This window comes from Musca autumnalis, unplaced genomic scaffold, assembly GCF_047663935.1.
Source record: "Musca autumnalis isolate F117 unplaced genomic scaffold, ASM4766393v1 scaffold_2, whole genome shotgun sequence".
NCBI lineage: Eukaryota > Metazoa > Arthropoda > Insecta > Diptera > Muscidae > Musca > Musca autumnalis.
In genome coordinates, this window is record NW_027411755.1 from 152,887,327 (window position 1) to 152,910,533 (window position 23,207).

Consider the following 23,207-nt stretch of genomic DNA (forward strand, 5'->3'; position numbering starts at 1 on the left):
GTTTTTTGAAAAACCTGTTTGCGGAATGAAATTAGAAGAAATTTTCAAAAAACACTGTAAATCTGGCTTCAAAATGTCAGCATCATTTAATGGTAGAAGCAGACGAAATTTTGAAAAGTACTACACTAGTGAGATTATCCTTATTTAGTTTGCTTCTGCTTTTACTTTGACAGGAAACTCGAGAGAAAACTCACAAATCGAGAGAAAACAAAAAAAGACATGGTGGCTTCAACCCATTTTCACCAATTTTTATACCCTCAGCCTTTAGGCTAAAGAGGGTATTTACACTTTGATACGGCCAAAAATGTGCCTCATCGAAATAATGGTTTTAGACCCCAAGTATGTTTGTACGATATCCGTTTCAGACAATTTTGGGTCGATCTAGCAATGTCCGTCCGTCTGTCTGTCTGTAAGTCTGTCGGTCTGTCTGGCTGGCTGGTGCGCACGATAACTCTCGAACGGATCAATCGATTCGGTTCAAATTTTGGGTATCGAAATATTTTGTCCAGATTTGATTTAAGTTCGAAGATGGGTCATATCTGTCCACTCCTTCAGGTACCTCCCCCACAAAAGTTCAAAACTGTTCGGAAAAATTGTCCGCACGATAACTGTTGAAGGGAGTAACCGAATTAGTCCATACTTTGCACATCGTGACATTTCTACCAGACATAGATGAGGTTCCAATATGGAGCCTATTGGTTCACTCTTTCGGGTACCTCTCACACAAAATTTTGCTTAAGTGCAGTTTAAGGCCTGCTCTCGAATCGCTTTGATTTTTGTTGCAGCCACTTGTATTCACTACCCCCATTACGACGATATAATTGTTTTTAGGAGCAAGTCCATATATCCTCAGAAATCAGCACGAAAACTGCAAACAACCCATATAATACCTGTGTCGCAGTTGGAGCGCACTATAACTCTCGAACGGAGAAACATATTTGGTTAAAATTTTGGGTCTTTCAATATTTTGTCCAAACTTAGTTTAAATTCGAAGATAGACCATATCGGTCCACTCCTTCCGGTACCTCCCCCACAAAGGTTCAAAATTGTGGGCATGATAACTCTATGAGGGAAAAACCGAATTGTGCCAAACTTTGCTATTGGTAATATTACTTTCAGGCATAGATCAAGTTCTAATATGGACTATATCCGTCCACTCATTTGAGTACCTCCCACACAAAATTTGGAAAAAGTATGGTTTAACAACTCTGATCTTATAAATTTGTGACGCAGCAGGTTGCACTTGCGGCCCCTGTTACAACGTTGTAATTTTTTTTTTTTTTTTTTGTGGGAAAGACCATACTTCCTGAGATAATGACTCAAAAAGGTCCAGAAGATCCTACCGGCACCACCTAAACTGGCTAATGTGTAAAATAACCCTTTAAGAGAGAAATCGATTTAGCTCAAACTTTGTAAATTGAAAAGTAAAATTGTAATATATTTAAATTCAGAAAATTAAGTACAACATTTTTAATTATAGTCTGTAAGGAAAATATCCATAGACTAATAAAGAAAAAAATATTTCCTACAGATTTGTATTAGGTCCGAATATGTACTACATCGGATCACTCCTATGGGTAAACCCTACCCAAAGTTTGGAAAAAATGCACTCGTCTTGAATCATTCTGAATTTTGTTGCAACATGTAGTTTTTTGCGGCCCTTTCCATTCTGGAAAATTTTCCCAACAGCTAAAAAACCTACAGAAGTATTGTGTTAACTTTTTTTCTTCGGGTACTTGGCTGAGGGTATATCTCTGTCGGCTCAGCTGACTGATACTTTCTTACTTGTTTAACATAAATAAAGCCACAGCTTCCACGCAAATTTTCTTTTAAGGCCAATATTTTTTGCCACGTCCAAAAACATTTAATTTAATCCAAAAGTATTTAATTTGTATAATATACAATCACGAGTCGCGTGTTCTAAAAGGGTAAACCTTGGCTTCAGCTGTGTTAAATTTTCAAAAATATTGGTGATATATTTTTGCGCAGAATAACAAAAAAACACTTCAAATCAACCGAAAATAATTATTTTTTGTTATAACGGCACTTTTACTCGATTTGGGAAAAAATGCCATAATATTAGCATTTTTAATGGTTCAACAGAATAGATCCCACCTGAGAATTTACACAAATCCTTTATCGGATGTGGTAAACTTTTACAAAAAAACTACTTATGATTAAGAATAAAGGCCGTGAGTGCCCATTGCCAACAAATATGGAAGAGATAATGTATATCAGCAGGCAAATAACAATAACAAATCTATGATCACATTACGACTAACTAATTTTCATCTTGTGTGCAGGAACTTTTTGGTTACTTGATTTCGAAACAAAAGAGATTGCTTACATCTATTTTTAGAATTGTCGTAAATTGAACATATAAGACATTTGTCTGTAGAGGGCAGAGCTCCGAATACTCGCTCGAATTCACTCGAATTCAATTCAATTCAAACAAAAACATACTCCACCCTCAATAAAACGTACCCAACCCCCACCAAAAAAATTGCACCCAAAAAAACTTACCACCTCCCCCCAAACTTTCACTCGCGAGTAAATTGGAGCTCTGGTAGAGGGTTATATGCGACGGTGGTGCATTGATAAGCATGCTCGCTTTACAAACTGAATGCCCGAACAAAGAAATTAACAGACTGTTTCTGTATGTCGAAACGAAAATGTGTGCGAATGAAATACTACCAAACTCGTATGTGTGTTTTCAAATTTGATTTTGTTTTGAAGCAAAAGCAAAGGTAATAAAATTTCGAAAACTAAAGTTTGGGTGTGTTTCATTCGCACACATTTTCGTTTCGACATACAGAAACAGGCTGTAAATAAAAAAAATATTTTTCTCTTTGTCCCAATTTAAATTAGGCGAGTTTACTTGCGGCAATTGTCAGTTTGATGGAGAGAGCGGTGAGGTATATGGTAACCCTTTGCCTCTCAACACCTTCTCTCACCCACAGACTGACAATTGCCGCAAGTAAATTCGCCTAATGTAAATTGGGACTTTTATTTACTACTTTTTTTATACCCTCAGCCTTTAGGCTAAAGAGGGTATTTACACTTTGATACGACTAAAAATGTGCCTCATCGAAATAATGGTTTTAGACCCCAAGTATGTTTGTACGATATCCGTTTCAGACAATTTTGAGTAGATCTAGCAATGTCCGTCTGTCTGTCTGTCTGTCTGGCTGGCTGGTGCGCACGATAACTCTCGAACGGATCAATCGATTCGGTTCAAATTTTGGGTATCGAAATATTTTGTCCATATTCGATTTAAGTTCGAAGATGGGCCATATAGGTCCACTCCTTCAGGTACCTCCCCCATAAATGTTCAAAAATTATCGCTAAACTTGTGCGCACGATAACTCTTGTAGGGAATAACCATTTTGGTCCATACTTTGCACATCGTGTAATTTCTACCAAGCTTAGATTAGGTTCCAATATGGACTCAATCGATCCACTCCTTCGGGTACCTCCCACACAAAATTTCGGAAAAGTTCAGTTTAGGACCTGGTCTCGAATCGCTTTGATTTTTGTTTACGCAAGTTGTATTCGCTGTCCTCTACATGACGCTGTAAGTTTCATTAGGGGCAAGTCCATACTTCCTGAGAAAATAGCCTGAAAGTTACAAAAAACCCTATGACAACGTGTGTAGTGGTTGGAGCGCAAGATAACTCTCGAACGGATCCGCCGATTCGGTCCAAAATTTGGCTTTCGTAATATTTTGTCCAAACTTAGTTCAAGTTCAAAAATGGATTATATCGGTCCACTCCTTCCGGTACCTCCCCACAAAAGTTCGAAAATGTTCGGAAAATTTGTGCGAACGATAACTCTTGAAGGAAGTAACCGATTTGGTCCATACTTTGCACATTATGAAATTTCTACCAAACTTAGATGAGGTTCCAATATGGACTCAATCGGTAAACTCCTTCGAGTACCTCCCACACAAAATTTCGGAAAAGTTCAGTTTAGGACCTGCTCTCGAATCGAATGAATTATACCCATATGGAGGGTATAATTAAATTTGTCATTCCGTTTGTAACACATCGAAATATTCGTCGGAGACCCTATAAAGTATATATATTATTGATCAGCATAAAATTCTATGTCGATTTGACCATGTCCGTCTGTCCGTCCGTCCGTCCGTCCGTCAGTCCGTCCGTCCGTCTGTCTGTCTGTTGAAATCAAGATACAGCTCGCAATTTTAAAGATAGAGAGTCAAAATTTGGTACAAAAGCTTTTATTACTTGCAGGATGGTTGGTATTGAAAATGGGATATATCGTTCCACGTTTTGATATAGCCCCCATAGAACGGTACCTCCCGATTTTCGGTATTTTTAAGGTTTTAGCTTCATTATCCCACCAAAATGGCTGAAATTTGGTACGTAGTCTTCTTTAGGGGTATAAAACTTTCACCCAGAATGTTGTCGGTATCGGTCCACACCTTCATATAGCCCCCAAAGAACGGTACCTCCCGATTTTCGGTATTTTTAAGGTTTTAGCTTCATTATCCTACCAAAATGGTTGAAATTTGGTACGTAGTCTTCTTTAGGGGTATAAAACTTTCCTCCAGAATGTTGTCGGTATCGGTCCACACCTTCATATAGCCCCCATAGAACGGTGCCTCCCGATTTTCGGTATTTTTAAGGTTTTAGCTTCATTATCCTACCAAAATGGCTGAAATTTAGTACGTAGTCTTCTTTAGGGTTATAAAACTTTCCCCCAGAATTTTGTCGGTATCGGTCCACACCTTCATATAGCCCCCATAGAACGGTACCTCCCGATTTTCGGTATTTTGAAGGTTTTAGATTCATTATCACACCGAAATGGCTGAAATTTGGTACATAGTCTACGTTGGTGGTATAAAACTTTCCCCCAGAACTTTGTCGGTATAGGTCCATGCCTTCATATAGCCCCCATAGAACGGTGCCTCCCGATTTTCGGTATTTTGAACGTTGTGGCCTCAATATTCCACCGAAATGGCTGAAATTTGGTATTTAGACTTCGTTGGGGGTACTCAAACTTCCCCTTTAAATTTGTCGGTATAGGTCCACGCCTTCATATAGCCCACATTTTTCGTATTTTGAAGGTTGTGTCTTCAATATTCCACCAAAATGGCTGAAATTTGGTATTTAGTCTTCAACGTGATATAAAACTGTTCGCCAGAAATATGTCTGTACAGGTCCACGCTTTCTTGATTCTCGGTATTTTTAAATTTTAGCCACATTCTCCTACTGAAATATAGGAAATTTGGTATTTAGTCTTCTTTGAGCCTAAAAACTTTCCGTCAGAAATTTGTTGGTATAGATCAACGTTTTGAAATAGCCCCCATAGAATGGTGCCTCACATTGTTTTACCGAAACTGCTGAAATTTAGTATTAAGTCTTCTTCATACACGAAAGGAAACTAATTATTCCATTTTACTTCAATACAACTTGTGGTGGAGGGTATAACAAGTTCGGCCCGGCCGAACTTAACGCCGATCTTACTTGTTGCTGTAACATCTTGTATTCACTGTCTCCTATACGAAGATACATGTTTCCTCAGGGTCAAGTCCATACTTCCTGAAAAATAGCCTGAAAGTTGAAAAACAAACCCTATGACACCATGTTTATGGCTGGAAGCGCAAGATAATTCTCGAACGGAAATGCCGATTCCGGCCAAAATTTGGCCTTCGTAATATTGTTTCCAAACTTAGTTTAAGTTCGTAGATAAGCCACTCCTTCCACTCCTTCAGGTACCTACCCCACAAAAGTTCAAAAATATTCGGAAAAATTGTGCGCACGATAACTCTTGATGGGGGTGACCGATTTGGTCCATACTTTACACATTCTCATAATATCTACCAGATATAGATCAGGTTCGAATATGGACTATATTTGTCCACTCCATCCCGTGCATCCCACACAAAATTTTGGATAAGTTCACTTTAAGACCTGCTATTGAGTCACTTTGATTTTTGTTGAAGCAACTTACAATCGCTGCTTCAATTACGATGGTAAAAGTTGTTTCAGGGGCAAGTCCATACTTCTTGAGAAAACAGCCCGAAGGGTGTAAAAACCCCCTATGGCACCCCCATTTTCTATGTCGGTCCATTCCTTTAAGTACCTTTTCCGCAAAATTTTTGAACTTTAATCCTAATCAACATTTTGTTACATAAGTTTTTTGTGAAAAAAGTGTTTCAGTTTGCACAGGCTGAGGGTATATCTCTGTCGGCAAAGCCGACTGATACTTTTTTACTTGTTAATATTATAATTACACTGTGCGACAAAAAAATGACAAGGAAAACTGAGTAGATTATTAAAGTTTTTAAAGTTTACATCGAAAAGTAACCAAAGTAGGCGGGGCAAGTACCGCCCATATCTAGTTCTTCTCTTCTGGGTCTTCTTGGTCCTTTTTTCTAAAATCGTTCAAAAACTCCTTCAAAATGTGATCATATCAAATCCAAATATTCTACAAAATTGTTCGCCATAAAATTTTACTATAGGTCTTAGAATACACCAAATCTGTAAATCTTATCTAATAGCCAGGAATCTCTAAAAATGAAAAACACGTTTTAGGGTTAAAGTCGGACTTCATCTCAATTTAATCAGAATTGTCCAACAAAACATAACTTTAGAGAGATGACGTCAAGGACAAAAATATTCTTCGTCAATTTTCACTACTAGTCAGAAAAGAAATAAAATGTCTATTTACAATATATATAATGAAAATATCAGTATCAATTTTGCTACAAAAAAAAAAAAACATGAAAATATTTCCCAATTTTTTTATGAAATTGTTTCCTTCTTTTTTCGAGTTGATACATGAAAGTAATGTAAAACTTGGTTCTAGGTGAAAAAAGTCGAAAGAAGAAAAATTCTACACAAAATTTCACTATGAGTTTCAGAATAAACCCTATATCTAGGCATACTATTTTCCAAAGAAAATTAGATTACAATTTTATATATTTCAGAATGAAATTATTTGTTTTAATTTTGGGCTGTTAATTTTACATAATTCCATACTGGATCAAAATCTAACAAAATCCTTCACTTTTTGGGGATATGGTAAAAAGAAGAAATGTTTCAAATCAAATTTCACTATGAGTCTCTGAATAAAACAAATCTGTTAACATAACATATAACATTCTTAGCAGTCCTTGTTTTTGATATAGGGTTTAGTGCCATATTTTACAAATTTTATCCAGATTGTCGTTGTGATTGGACACTATAAATATCTTATTGATGGTTTTTCGTTATGAATTCATACAGAAAGTGTTGTGCTTTTGAAATATTTGTGGTGAATATATATTTGAAAAATATAGAAACCCCGGACCGGAAGATAGAGGCATTCTTGGGCATTTCTTTCACCAACTAATATTTGATATTGCAGGAACACCTGGCCCCAAAAATGGGGTTTTCTCGTTAGATCCAGCCCTATTTGACAATCGCTAAAAAAGGCTCTTGTCGATTGGTGCAAAGAAATTTTGAATAATACGATCACGGTGCTTCAAACGACATTTAAAAGATCGTCACAGACGAATCTTGGATCCATGCTTATGAGCGCGAAGCAAACGATCATCTGGGTCTTCGAAGGCGAACCAAATCCAACGAAAGTTGTTAATGAAAGAAGCAAGTCGATGCAAATGGTCGCCTGTTTCTTCGGCATAACTGACTATGCGGCTTGAGCTAGAGGACGGTTAATTCTGAGTGGTAAACTACGACATATTTGCCTGACGTCTTCGTAGAAATTTGAAAAACGAACCAAAGAAGACGAATCATTGTGCACCATGACAATGTGAGCTCTCACACATCGATTCAAACCAGCGCCTTTTTGACCGCACAAAACGTGAAATTAATGGGTCATCCGCTGTACACCTCTGTCTTGGCACCCAATGACTTCATTTGATTGAGGTGTCTCAATCGGAGTGGAAAAAGGGCTTCAACAATTGATTTTAGCGCATGAAAAAATGTATAATTTAAGCTGGAGACTACTAAGAGAACAATAAAACTATTTTTCGCATTTTCATTGTTAGGCTAGAAAGATATCGTACAAATTTTAAAGCCACCGGCACAGTCATTAAACTATCGTTACGGAAACATGTTTTTCCATTTGTAATGCATTGAAATAATCATTTAAGACCCCATAAAGTATATGGAGTATCTGAGTGATCGGACCCTTTTTAAAAATGAGGTATTCGATTTCCTTTATATTTTGCTGTGGTGTTGCTGCTCATCAGCAAAACTTTTTTTCTATTTTTCATTAAATAGCTGATAAAACAACCTCCCGATTTTTGGTATTTTGAGGATTTTAGCCAAATTTTCAGTGAAATGTCTGTAATTTGACAGTTTGACAGGCCCCATATAACGGTACCTCCCGATTTTCTGTATGTCGATGATTTTAGCTACATTTCTTACCAAACTATCTGTTGCTCGACATTTGAGATTCCCAGTGGTCACAAGATTTTTTACCTAAAAATTGTCAACATGTTTTGGTATAGCCTCCGGATAACGGTAACTCCCTATTTTAAGGATTTTGAGAATTTTTGCTACATTTTTTGAACGAATTACCAGTTATTTGACATTTGGGTTCCCAGTGGTCGCAAAACTTCTTCACTAACAATTTTCAATATACCTATATTGTCAATGGCCCCATATAACGGTACCTCCCGACTTTCGGTATTTTGAAAATTTTAGCTACATTTTTTAAAGAATAACCTGAAATTTGGCATTTGAGATTACCAGTGGTCACAAAACTTCTTCACCAAAAATTGTTAACATATGTCCATGTTTGGGTATAGCCTCCGCTACCTTCGGATTTGGGGTATTTTGAGAATTTTAGCTAAATTTGCAGACCCAATTAGATGTAATTTGGCATTTAGAATTCCTAGTGGTAAAGACACCTCTCGATTTCACCAGAAGTTCGAACTATGTTTGGTCAAAATATTACGAAGTCCAAATTTTGGACCGAATCGGCTGATGCGTTCGAGACTTGTCGTGTGCTCCATGCTGCCTTGGGGATTTTTACTTTTCGGGCCATTTCTCAAGAAGTGTGGACTTGCCTCTGAAAAAACTTATACTGTCCAAACCGATTTGAGAGCATTTCTTAAACTGGATTTGTCCGAAATTTTGTGTTGCAGGTACTTGAAGGAGTGGACCGATATAGCTCATATTCGAACTAAGATTTGCAGAAGTATGGACCAACTCGGTAATTGCCTCTGAGACTTATTGTTCGCTCGATTTTAGGAAAAATTTTGAACTTTTGTGGGGGAGGTATAGAAAGACGTGAACAGATATTGCCCAATTTCAAACTTAAACTAAGTTTGGAAAAGCCAAATTGTGGACCGAACCGTTCGCGTAGTGTGGCCAAATCCAATATTTTGTGCCAAAAATGCTAAAATATTTTTTTTTTTTTCAAATTACCCAAATATTTGACATGAAGTGATAAAAAGCAAGCTAGTTAAGAAAAAAATTTAAAAATTTCGTTGGTTGCAACGCCACTATAGGTAATTTAGCCTGCAAAAATTAATAGCGGTGGATATGTGGGCTTTTTATACATTTTTATTGCTTTATATGCAAAAGTAAGATAAAACCAGGGTTTCGGAGTCGAGCCATTTTTCCTTCGACTCCGACTCCGACTCCAGGCCAGTTTTTTGTCACGACTCCGACTCCGGAGTCGACTCCGAGGGTAATTTCCTATACCACTAAAAATTAATAAAATTTGCTATATTTTTCAACTTTTCCTATACTAAGACCCTATATGCTTATCTGTTCTTTTCTCTAAGACAATTTGTAATGCAATGCGATGTAAATTTGATGTTCCGTATTGAATCTGCTGTATCTTATATCAAAAAGAACAACAACAGCAGAAAGAATTTAGAAAGTTTCAGTAGATTTTGCCGAAATATATGTACGAGTATACCCTCAGATTATCAATTTAAAACAAAAACAAGTAAAAAAGTGTCAGTCGGCTTTGCCGACAGCCTGTATATATTGAAATAATTTTTCCCAAAAAACGTATGTATTTAGGGGTTTTAAAAATATTGGGAATTTGAATCGACAAAAATGTTCATTAGGATTAGAGATCAAAAGTTTTGCGGGGGAGATACTAAAAGGAATGGATCTACATTGACCATTATGGAAGTGGATTTCCAGCCACTACATATGGTGCCATAGGGGGCTTTTACACCCTTCGGGATGTTTGCTCAAGAAGTATGGACTTGCCCCTGAAAAAACGTTTACGATCGTAATTGAGGCAGCGAATGAAAGTTGCTTCAACAAAAATCAAAGTGATTCGATAGCAGGTCTTAAAGTGAACTTATCCGAAATTTTGTGTGGGAGGTACCGGATGGAGTGGACAAATATAGTTCATATTTGAACTTGATCTATATCTAGTAGATATATTAGGATGCGTAAAGTATGGACCAACTCGGCCACTCCCTTCAAGAGTTACCGTATGAACAAATTTTCCAAACATTTTTGAACTTTTGTGGGGGAGGTACCTGAAGGAGTGGACCGATATGGCTTATCTTCAAACGTAAACTATCTTTGCACGGCAGATCCGTTCTAGAGTTATCTTGCGCTCCAACCGCCTCACACGGTGTCATACTCGTTTTTTGCACCTTTCAGGCGATATTCTCAGGAAGTATGGACATTGCCCTAATAAAACTTGAACCGTCGTATGGAGGGCGGGGAATACAAGTTGCTAAAACAAAAATCAGAGCGATTCGAGAAATGGCCCTAAACTGAACTTTTCCCAAATTTTGTGTGGGAGGTACCCGAAGGAGTGGGCCGATTGAGTCCATATTGAAACATTATCTAAGTCTGGTGCACACTTTACGATGGGCAAAGTATGGACCAAATTGGTTACTCCCTTCAAGGGTTATCGTGCGCACAAATTTTCCGAACATTTTCGAACTTTTGTGGGGGAGGTACGATAAATCTTGAAGGAAGTGACCGATGTGATCCATACTTTGCACATCCTAATATATTTACCAGATATAGGTCAGGTTCGAATATGGACTATATTTTTCTATTCCTTCTGGTACCTCTCACACACAATTTCGGATAAGTTCACTTTAGGACCTGCTCTCGAATAACTTTCATTTTTGTTGAAGCGATTTGCATTCGCTACCTTCATTACGACGGTAATAGTTTTTTCAGGGCAAGTCCATATTTCTTAGGGAAACAGCCCAAAAGGTGTAGAAAATGCCTATGTCACCATATGTTGCGGTCGGAGAGCACGATAACTCTCGAACTGTTCAACCGATTTGGTTAAACATTTGGTCTTCGTCATATTATATCCAAACTTAGTTTCATGGGACAATACCGGTACACAACTTCCGGTACTTCTCCCCCATATCTAAAAAAATGTCACTAAAATGCGAGGACGATATCACTTGAATGGGGCAACCAATTTGGTCCAAACTTCGGATTTCCTAATATTTTGTCAAAATTTAGTTTAACTTCTAAAATGGCCCAAATCGGTCCTCCCTAAGGGTACCTCCCCCACAAAGGTTCAACATTTGTGTCTTAGTGCAGTTAATTCCTAATCAACATTTTGGTCGGCCAGTTCAAGTGTCCAAAAATGGCAACAAAATTATGAAGAGACCTTAAATACATTCGATCTGTCCGTAGGTGAGAGTTTCACTTCACATTGGCTGAGGGTATATATCTGTCGGCAAAGCCGACTGACACTTTTTTACTTGTTTTTTTTTTTTGTACGTCACCGTCACATATCTTTTTCGTTATATTTTGTCGAAATATGAAGAAAAAATTTTGACGGATTTATGGCAAAAAAACTCTCAACTTTTTTAGGTAAAATCGAAATTTCGCTTAAGTACACGATTATTATGTTCTTAATGATTCCACAAAAACATATGCTGATCGGTTTATTCGTTTTCGAGCTACAGTGGTCACCGCAAACTGCTTTGGTAAAAACAGTGTTTCGTAGGTGGCCATTTGTCAGAAAACTGTGCAATATGTTTCAACAAAAAAAAAAAAAAAAATCTGAAAGTAGCTCAAGGTATTATAAATCAGATGAAAACAATATCTTTTGGAAAATATTGGTAGATAACTTGTAAAAATTCATGAAAAATTTCATTTTTCGTGCACAATAAGTGACCATAACCCCTTAATTGTGGACAAAATAAATTTATAATACTTTTTCCACATTATATTGTGAAGTATAAATATGTGAGATCTAAAACTAGTATTCCAGAGTGTATATAAGTTTTGTCATAAATGTGATGGTATATTAAGAAATCGATTCATATTGAAAGATGCAATTATAATTCTATTGTCATGGAACATTACTAAATATAATAAATCCTTTGCTTACAAGTTTACTCATAGATTTCCTATAAAATGAATAAATGATTTATCAAAATTTTAAAAAATAAAAACTCTTTTGATAAATGTAGAAAAAAACATTTTGCCCGGAGTCGGAGTCGAGCTTTTTTTCTCGACTCCAGACTCCGACTCCAGCAAAATTTGCTAGACTCCGACTCCAGACTCCGACTCCGAAGCCCTGGATAAAACAAAGAATTACAACATAAAATTCGGATATAGCGAACATCGGTTATAAGAAACTACGTTTATAGCGAACAAAGTTGTATGTTTTCAAAGAATTTTTCTTAATATTTGTACACACATTCAACTTCTTAAAATGACCACGATTATAACAAACAAAAATTGTTACCCCGCGAGTAGAATTTTTTACAATTTGTTAGGATTTTCAGGACCGCTTTAAAGCACAAGCGGATAGCGACGAATTTAAGCACTGTTTCAAATATTTTAACATATGATATTTAAAAGTAGGCTTTAATAAGAATTTTACAGACGAACACGTTTATAACGAACTCCGGATATAACGAACAACTTTTCTTTTTCCTACCCCCTATTCTCATTTTACCTATTTTATTCGTTCCAACCCAATGAACGCGGTTAAAACAAAAGAAAAACGGTTACAATTAACTAAAGTACTGATCCGCCAAAAGATTTTTATAAACATTGATATGTTTAAAATATTGATTCGCGAAAAGATCTTTATCAATATTATTTTTTTAAAGGACCAAATAAATCACGCAATCATGATCCCTAGTGAGAACATATTACGGCTATAAAATGTTGACCACAACACGCATGTACATTTTTAGAACACATGGTGAATATTTCTTTAAAGAAAATGTCTTTTTAGTTCAAATCGGATGCTTTTTCGTGTTTAATATTTCCTTCACCAAACAAAAAATTACAAAAATATATACATATTTTCTACAAGGAGGGCACCTTCAAAAAAGTGATATAACTCAAAAAACGCAAAAATCGCACCTTGGTAATTATGAAGTTGATTCAGAACCCTTTGCTGAAGATATTCCCGGTAGCAGAATTTCGGACAAAGTTGGACAATTTTGTAAAAGTCTATAATATAAAACAATAATTTTGTTAAAAAATAATTCTTAGGTTGAATCCAATATGACGTTTTCTTCTGCTGTAACAAACATTTTGAAGAAAATTATTTCTTAAAACAGAAAGTACACACCGCCACCATTCCACTAAATAGCATATCTTTGTATCTAATTATTACCAAACTCTTACAAATTGTGTTTAAATTCTGCTCTGAGTTTTAAAATTTTTTATTTTGTCTTCTGTTGCTGACTGCGGCAGAAGGGCAGGAGGCTTGCGTTAAACGCAAAGTAAAAACAACTACATTTATAATTGTCTCTACAATGTGGTGTTTATTTCTATAAAAAAGAAAGGAACAGTTAGTTTACAAAAATAACAAATAAAATATTTAACTCTTACCGCAGTTTTGCACCTCCTTCTTCGAAATCAAAATTAAAATGAATAAATTGCGCTCAGCGCTCACAAAGAAAATAATAAGAATGGAGGAATATGCAAAACAGCGGTTTACACTGTAAATGTCAATGATGGCATTTCACAAATGGTAACACAAAAGGGAACACAATAAAATTAACATAAAACAAGTGAGCAAAGGCTATAGTCGGGACGGGGCCGACCATGTGATACCCTACACCACTACCCCTGTGCATAAACTTTTCACTGGTAAACATTTCTTTTGGGGAATATAATCCGACTACCACCAAAAATAATATCCCTCTTTCTCTCTGGGACCCCCATAAGCAACCAAAATTTCGTGACCTGTAGCTTGATTGCAAAAAATGGAAGAATTGGATGCATTACCGACTATTGTGGTATCTTCCTTGTTTGACCACCGTCGCCAACCTGCTTTACACCAATGTAAAGGTAATATTTTCTTCTTCCATTGACAGGCTTTCCCGTTGGAATACCCCTACTAGAAGCCGATATATTCACAAAGAATAAAACTTTGAATTTGTCTCCAAATGAGTTTTTCCCCATTTCGACCCCTAAATATTATCCGACTATCACCAAAATCAATAGGCTTCTTCCTCTGTGGGGCCACATCTACCCCCAAAAATTTCGTCACTATCCGATCAAAATTCCAACTTGTAGCGTGAATACAAAAAATGGAAATATTGGGTATATTACTGAATTTTGCAATATCTCGGTTTGCTCACTTACGCCAACATACTTTGCATCAATATAAACGAGATCTTTTCTTCTTCCATTGACGCGTATTCCTTTTGGAATACTCCAACCAGAAGCGGAGGTATTCGCATAAGAAAAAAACGTTGACTTTTCTTAACATAAGTTTTTCGCTTAGTCCGACTCCTGAATATTATCCGACCATCACCAAACTTAATAGGCTTCTTCCTCTGTGGGACCCGCATCAACTCCCAAAAAATTCGTGACGATCCGATCAAAATTGCGACCTGTAGCGTGATTACAAAAAAATCGGAAAATAGGATGCATTATCGACTATTGCCATATCTCTGCTATTTGACCACCTACGACAACCTACTTTACATCGTTGTAAAGGTGATATTTTTTACTTTCCTCGCCAGGTTTTGCTTTAGATATACCTCTTAAAGAAACCGAGATATTGGCTTTGAAATAAAACGTTGACCTTTCTCCAAATAAGTGTTTGCCCATTCCGACCCCTGAATATTATCCGACCATCATCAAAATCAATAGGCTTCTTTCTCTTTGGGACCCCCATTAACCCCAAAAATTTCGTGACGATCCGATCAAAATTGCGACCTGTAGCGTGATTACAAAAAAATCGGAAAATAGGATGCATTATCGACTATTGCCATATCTCTGCTATTTGACCACCTACGACAACCTACTTTACATCGTTGTAAAGGTGATATTTTTTACTTTCCTCGCCAGGTTTTGCTTTTGATATACCTCTTAAACAAACAGAGATATTGGCTTTAAAATAAAATGTTGACTTTTTTCCAAATAAGTGTTTGCCCAGTCCGACCCCTAATTATTATCCGACCATCACCAAAATCAATAGCCTTCTTCATCTATGAGACCCCCATTAACCCTCAAATCTTCGTGACGATCCGATCAAAATTGCGTCCTGTAGCGTGATTTCCAAAAAAAATAGAAAAATTGGATGTATTACCGACTATTGCGATATCTCCGTTATTTGGTTACCAACGCCGACCTAGTTTGCATCATTGTAAAGAGGGGATCTTCTACTTTCAGAGTCAGACTTTGCTTTTGGAAAGTTTTCAACCAAAGCTGTGATATTCGTCAATATAATTAAAATCGCAAAAATGAAAATTGGGGTTTTATTTACTTCTATTGTGATATCTTCGTTGTTTGATCACCTACTTTACATCATTAAAAAGGTGATATTTTCTACTTTCATTGTCAGGGTTTGCTTTTGGTATACCCCATATAGAAGCTGAGATATTCACTTTGGAAAAAAACGTTGTCATTTTATCCACCTAAGTTTTTTGCCCTTTCCGACCCCTAAATATTATCCGACCATCACCAAAATCAATAGGCTTCTTTCCCTCCGGTACCCCTATCAAAATGCAAAATTTCGTGACGATCCGATCAAAATTGCGACCTGTAGAGTGATTACAAGGTTTAGATGGACAGACGGACAGACGGACGGACGGACGGACTGACGGACGAACACACATAGCCAGATCGACTCAGCTCGTCGAGACATTCATTTTGGTATATATAAGTATGGGTCTGCGACCATTATTTCGATGCGTTACAAACTTTTTGGCCAAAACCAACTTATAATACCCTCCCCACATAGTGGTGTAGGGTATAATGATAACACAAATAAATTGATGACACACAGTCACTGGTCGTTCTGGAACACCCCCGCCCCCGTGGAGCGATCAGCTTCACCATCATCTAAGTCCAGAACGGCTAACTTTGAAACAGCTCGCTGGAGAACTCCTGAGGAAGTTTTCACATCAGCTCGGCGAACAACACCATCTGTCCCAGTATGCAGATGAGTGACCATACCTCGCCGCCATTGATTACGTGGCAGATTTGGATCGCACACAAATACAACGTCTCCTACTTCCATCGGCTTTGTCCGCTCACACCACTTTACTCGCCTGGTTAACGTTGGCAAATATTCAACAACCCACCGCTTCCAGAATCTGTCTCGCAAACTTCTAACAATTCGCCACTGCTTCTTCAGGCGGAAGATTTGTTCATCTGGAACGTTGGCTGCAGGCGTTTGCGAAAAGTTGGTTGTTCCGAGCAAAAAATGATTCGGAGTAAGAGACTCCTCCTCATGAGGGCTTATGGGCACATGAGTCAATGGCCTAGAATTTATTATATTTTCTGCTTCAATAAGTAACGACTGCAAAATGTGTTCCTTTGGAGAGGTATCCTTCATAGTTTGTCGTAAAACTCTTTTAACACTTTGTACTAACCTCTCCCATACACCGCCTTCCGAGGGGTTTGCTGGGCAATTAAATATCCACTCAATGCCTTTCTCACTTAATTCATGTTGAATCCGATCGGCCTCAAAAACGTCATCAAATCGTTTGGACTCTTCGTTGGCTCCAATAAAATTCGTCCCGTTGTCGGACCTGATTCTTACAGGAACACCACGACGATTTATAAAATTTCTAATTGCAATTATACAGGAATTCGTTGACAAATCATGAGCTATTTCTAAATGTATAGCGCGGATTGTCAGGCATGTAAATAATGCTACCCATCTCTTTTCAGTTATTCGTCCAATCGTAACATTTATAGGCCCGAAATAATCAAGGCCAGTATACTTAAAAGGTCTGATGTAAGGCTCCAATCGATCAATAGGCAGTGGTCCCATAATGGGCGGCACAGGCTTGGCGTTGTTTTTTCGGCAAATAAAACAGCTGGCTACAATTTTCTTTAAAACTTGCCTTATTTGTGGAATCCAAAATTTTCTCCTTATCTCACATATAACTGCTTCATGATTTTGATGTTTCATCTGACAGTGATGATAAAATACAACAAGTTTCGTAAAATAGTGATCCTTAGGCAGAATAATCGGTCGTTTCACACTATATGGAAGACAGCTGGCTGCATCAATTCTTCCATAAACTCTCAATAATCCATTTTCGTCAATATAAGGAGGTTAATTTTCCAATTTATTTTCTTTTGAGACTGGCTGTCCCCTTTCAATATTTCTGATGTCTTCGGCAAATGATTCTTTTTGAACTTGACGGCATAATACGGCATCAGCTTCATTTAAATAATATGCATTTAAATCAGGTAAATCTCGAGCGCCGACTTTTTTTGCGGCAAATATCAATAAAACGAATTATTTGTCCTACCATTCTTTTTAAACGAATATATGATGAAAATCTCTCAATGTCAATAAAATTATTTTTAAAAATTAAAAGAGACACCTTAGGTCGAATTTCTTCTTCATCGACTTCATCAGGATGATGACAGGTCGGGCCATAACTTGGCCATTCTTCTTCAGAACTTTTTAGAAACGATGGTCCATTTAACCATCCTGACGAAATCGACAAATCAATATGATTATAATATCTTGTGGCATCGTCGGCTACGTTATCTTTTTTTGGTACCCATTTCCAATTATCAATTTTTGAAGATTCCAATATTTCCGCTATCCTATGGGCAACATAGGGCTTATAATTTCTATGACTGCTTGAAATCCATTTTAAAACAGTCTTTGAATCACTCCATAGGATTATCTGTTCTGGTACCAATTTGTGATCGGTTAGTATATTTTGTTTTATTCTCGTTCCTAATACTGCTGCTTGTAATTCCAGGCGGGGAATCGATACCCTTTTCAAGGGTGAACATTTTGTTTTAGAACATATAAAACTAACTCCAATTTCATTCTCAGAAGTAACAAATCTCCAATAGGCTACAGCTGCAAATGCTTCCTCACTAGCATCAACAAAAATATGTAATTCCAACTTTTTAGGCCTTCCAGGGGGAAGTAATATCGATTCTATTATGTTAATTAGCTTGTTTCTCCAATTTTGCCAAGTTACATCGATGTTCTTCGGAATCTCTTCATCCCATCCACAATCAGTTCTCCAAATGTTACGTAAAATTAATTTTCCTCCAACCATAAAGTTGCTCAAAAATCCAAGAGGATCAAACATTGACATAATGATGCTTAATACTTGGCGTTTAGTTGGTATTTTCTGTCCAGAAATAATATCAGGATCGACTTTGCTAAATTTCAGGTTAAACATAAATGTATCTGACCCCGGGTCCCAATACAGACCTAATACCTTTTCTCCCGATTCCAGGGGAGCAATAATTTTCGACGACGATAAACCATCAAGTGCCAACATGACTTCATTTGAATTTGAAAGAAATCCTCTAAGCTCGAATCCGCCATTTTTATGAATTTTTGTAACTTGCTTTGATATTTTGATAGCTTCATCCACTGAATCGAAACTATCGACAAAATCATCCATGTAGTGATGTTCACAAATTGATTCTATTGCTCTGGGATGACTGTCAGTATGTTCCTTGGCATTAGTCTTCATAACATATATGGCTGAACATGGTGAGCAGGCGGCTCCAAATGTCATGACTGTCATCTCATATTCAACAGGCGGCACATGAGGGTTACAATTTCTCCATAAAAGTCTTTGAGATATTCTGTCACTTGGCTGCATTATCACTTGATGGAACATTTCTCTAATTTCAGCACACACTGCAATATTCCCACGTCGAAAATTATAAAGTATTGTAGGCAATGATGAAATATATTGGGGACCTTTTAATAGATTGTCGTTTGATGAAGTCCCATTTACCTTGGCGGCAGCATCAAAAACTAACCTGAGCTTTTTATTCTCTTTGTTCGGGTTAATAACTCCAAAATGTGGCAAGTACCATTTTCTGCTTGATATCAGGTTGATATTTTCTGATGGGACCTCTTTTATGTATCCCTTGGCAATATATCCATTTATAACTTCTGTATAAGCAGCATACAAATTTGAGTCTCCTTTCAATTCCTTTCGACTCCTTGAAGTCGCCTAAGTGCCACAGTGTAACTATCTGGCAACTCCACATTCTCATTTTTCCATAATAATCCGGTCTGAAATCTATTACCAACTCTTTTTGTCGATTCATGAAGAATGTCCTTTGCCCTTTTATCGTCATCAGATTCTATTAAAGGGGCTGTTCGAACACCCATGTTTTCAATATTGAAGTAATCTTCCACCATTTTATGGACATGTTGATCTTCTTCCACACTTACGAAAAGGCACGACGATTTAGATGGCGATATTGATTTACAGGGACCAAAAATAACCCATCCCAATTCAGTATTACAGGCAAAGGGTCCCGATAAATCTTTAAAATTAGTAAACGTTGGCAACCCTAAAAACGCATTGTCCAAACCGATCAATAATTTTGGCACAATGTTTGAATATGGCTTCACTGGTGGATTTCGGTTGCACTTAAACGCGTCTTCAATCTCCCTTTGACTCAAACTTAGCATTGGAAGATTTAAATTTGATACTGCATAGACATTTTTCATCAGGTGGTAACTCTTTTTATCCACTCCACTCACCTTCACATTGAATGACGTCATAGGTTCCCTGGCAGACGTTCCTCCAACAACTTCTTTGGAACAACTTCTTGAACAACTTCTTCCTCGCACTCCTATTTTCTCAGCAATGTCCTTGTCCATCATGGTTATAGATGATCCATCATCAAAGAGAGCATATACATCCATACGACACTTGTTTCCATATAATGTAACAGGCAATACACGAAAAAGTAGTTTTTTATAAACTTCAGAAGAACAGCTGAGAACATTTTGTTGAGGTTCCGCCTCAGGATTCGGCAAATTAAGTTGTGGAACACAGGGGGTGCCATCATGAAGCAATTTGTTATGCTTACGCTGGCATCCTTCTACAGGACACGTTCGTTTACGACGACAGTCTCGAGTTGTATGACCCACATTCAAACAGGAAAAACAAGCACGAATCTTCTTAACTTCTTTCCATTTATCTGGTACACTCATATTTAAAAAGCGGCGACAATCATAAATCCTATGCTGGCTCCGGCAAATAGGGCATTGTATTTGTTGCTGTGTAGAATGTAATAACACACGGCGCTTTTGATCTCTATTTTCCACATCCTGCACTATGCAAATCAGATTGGCCATCTCACAAAGCCAATCGCTGAAATTAATTATCGTAGGATATGGTTGAATAGTAGTGGCAACCCTGGCCCATTCCAATTTTTTGCTCATGGGGAGCTTTGACACTAACTCTTCCAGTAGTGTAGGATTAGCAATATGTTGTTGTCCATTTACCGATTGTAAAAAGACTGCTAAATTTTTGACCTTGGTTGAAAACGGCACTAATTTTGTTAAATTGTTCTCCGAAATATATGGCAACTCTCTGGCCTGGCGTAACTGGCTATGTATAAGTTGCTCCGGTCTACCAAATCTAAAGCGAAGTTGGTTGATTATATCGTCGACGTTGTCAGGATGAATCAATAATGACTTGACTACTTCTCTGGCTTCACCCTTGAGGCATTTATGTAAACGTTGATTATTTTCCAAATTCGTGTACCCATATGCTGCCGTAGACTGGCTAAAGGCTGTGTAAAATAATGGCCAGTCTTCCGGATCACCACTAAATTCTGGCAAATCTTGAATTTTTCTTGGTATAGTTGTGGTTGAAACACTTGAATTTGGAAAATCACTTAATTGCTGTATATTTTGTAATGGCTGCCATGTTGGAAGTGAAGAAGTTGAAACAGGGCCGTTGCTGCTGGCTGCAGTTGGCGCTGCTTGCAAATGTGGCACCGCGGCAGAGGATGCGCTCGTATATATTGACAAGTTTTCAAACGCTGCGGCTGCGAATGTCGACGGCACGGTGACGCTGCTTGTTACAGGTTGAGACATGGCGGCGGTTGTATATGTGTGTGTGGTTGGCATATTTGTGTAACGGGACGAAAAAATTGTTGGCGGCATGTAATCAATGGCGGTTGCAAATGGCGTTTGCGAGGCTATAACTGATGTGAGGTTATGGTCACTTACCTGGGATGATGTGTTTCGGAGTGCGCTTTGTAGCTCCTGGCATTGGCGGTCACTGTTGATTAGCTTTACCTGCGCCTCCGATAGCTGGCTCTTCAACAGGTTGATCTGTCTTTGCATCTCTGATGGACTGGCAGGCACTGGTTGGTTGATGTTACTTCCAGCAGGCTGGCTGGTTATAATATTGTCCATCGGCACTGACTTCTGTTGTTTATTTGTTTGCTTTTGTTTTCCTTGTTGTTCCAGGGAGGAAATTGGTGCTGGCAGCACTCCTTGTGAGGTTCCTGGCTGGTCCCCACTTTTATGATTACCTCCGGCATTTTGTGTGGTTGTGTTGTTCATGGCACTGATTTGGCTTGGCTCTGGCTGAGACTGATCAGGGTGATCATTTATTCCAGCATCTTCATTAATGTTACCTTGCAGGCGAGGGCTCCGGCGTCGGGGAGGTGTGTGCTGTACCATTTTTCCAAAAATGTCCCTTATTTGTGTCCACAAAAACTTTCCACGTCAACAAATTCACTAATTTGCAATTAAATTCCAAAAAATTGCAAATATAACAGCAGCAAACGTTTTCCAATCAGAAATGTGTATATGCAATTAAATTCCCACTAATTGCATATTACAACAACAACACCAAACGTGCGAAATAAAAAATGTTGCTGACTGCGGCAGAAGGGCAGGAGGCTTGCGTTAAACGCAAAGTAAAAACATTAAACACAAATATATAAAAGTTAAATATTTTATTTGTTATTTTTGTAAACTAACTGTAGAATATATATTTTTAAATAAAATTCTTTATTGAGCTTGAGGTCAGTGTTGGTTAATTTTATTGATTCATATTTTTCACAATATTTCGCAATTTTTAAATTGCATATTCAGGGGATGATCTACAATGACATTAAAAATTGTATAAATATAAATCCTTGTATCACAGTAATTTTAAGATAAACACATTTGCAAATATTAAAGCGATTATAATTAACTTACAATACGTAAAAACTATTAACAGTCAAGTATTTCTTAAGAACTAATGTATTTTCACTACCATTGTCTGTTCTTTGTAAATATTGCACTGAAGTTACTACGTATTGCATGATCTCTTTTTTGTCAAATATCTATAACAGTAGGCTGTATTGTCAGTATCGCTCTTATAGTTTATCTTCTTCTTCGTTGGGATGTTGTTGATGTGCAGCATCTCCAAAGTTAGACGTCTGTTATAATTGTTCTCTATTTGCAGTACACGTACATTGTCGAAGTTTGGTATGTGGTTGTTAAGCTTACAGTGGTCCGCAAGCGCTGTTCTTTGGATTGTATTCTGATGTCGTAATTTTATATCAGATTTGTGTGCCGATAATCTTGTTTTTAGTTTATTTTTCGTGGTCCCCACATACACCTTTCCACATTTATCATCTTCGTTTCCATCACATTCAATTTTATATATTACGTTATGTTTGTCAAGTTTAGGAATTTTGTTTTTGGTTTGGCTGAACAGACGTCTTAATGTGTTGCCTGTTTTTTTGGGCTATATTATATTTATCATTGTCAAAGAAATTGGAATTTTGGAATCGTTCTGAAATTACTGGTACATATAACATTGTTTTATACATCTTCTCTTGTTTATTCCCTTCATAATTTCCTTCGGCTTGACGTGTTGTGCATTGTGGCACTGTAACTCCTTACACTTTGTAAAAGGTAACAAGTTCCGAATATGTGAAAAACCATAGTTCGTTTTGAAATATAAAACATGAGGTTTCAAAATTTTCATAAAAAAACTTGGAATTCTGAAAATATTATTGAAACGAAAGGTCGGCAATTTTAAAATA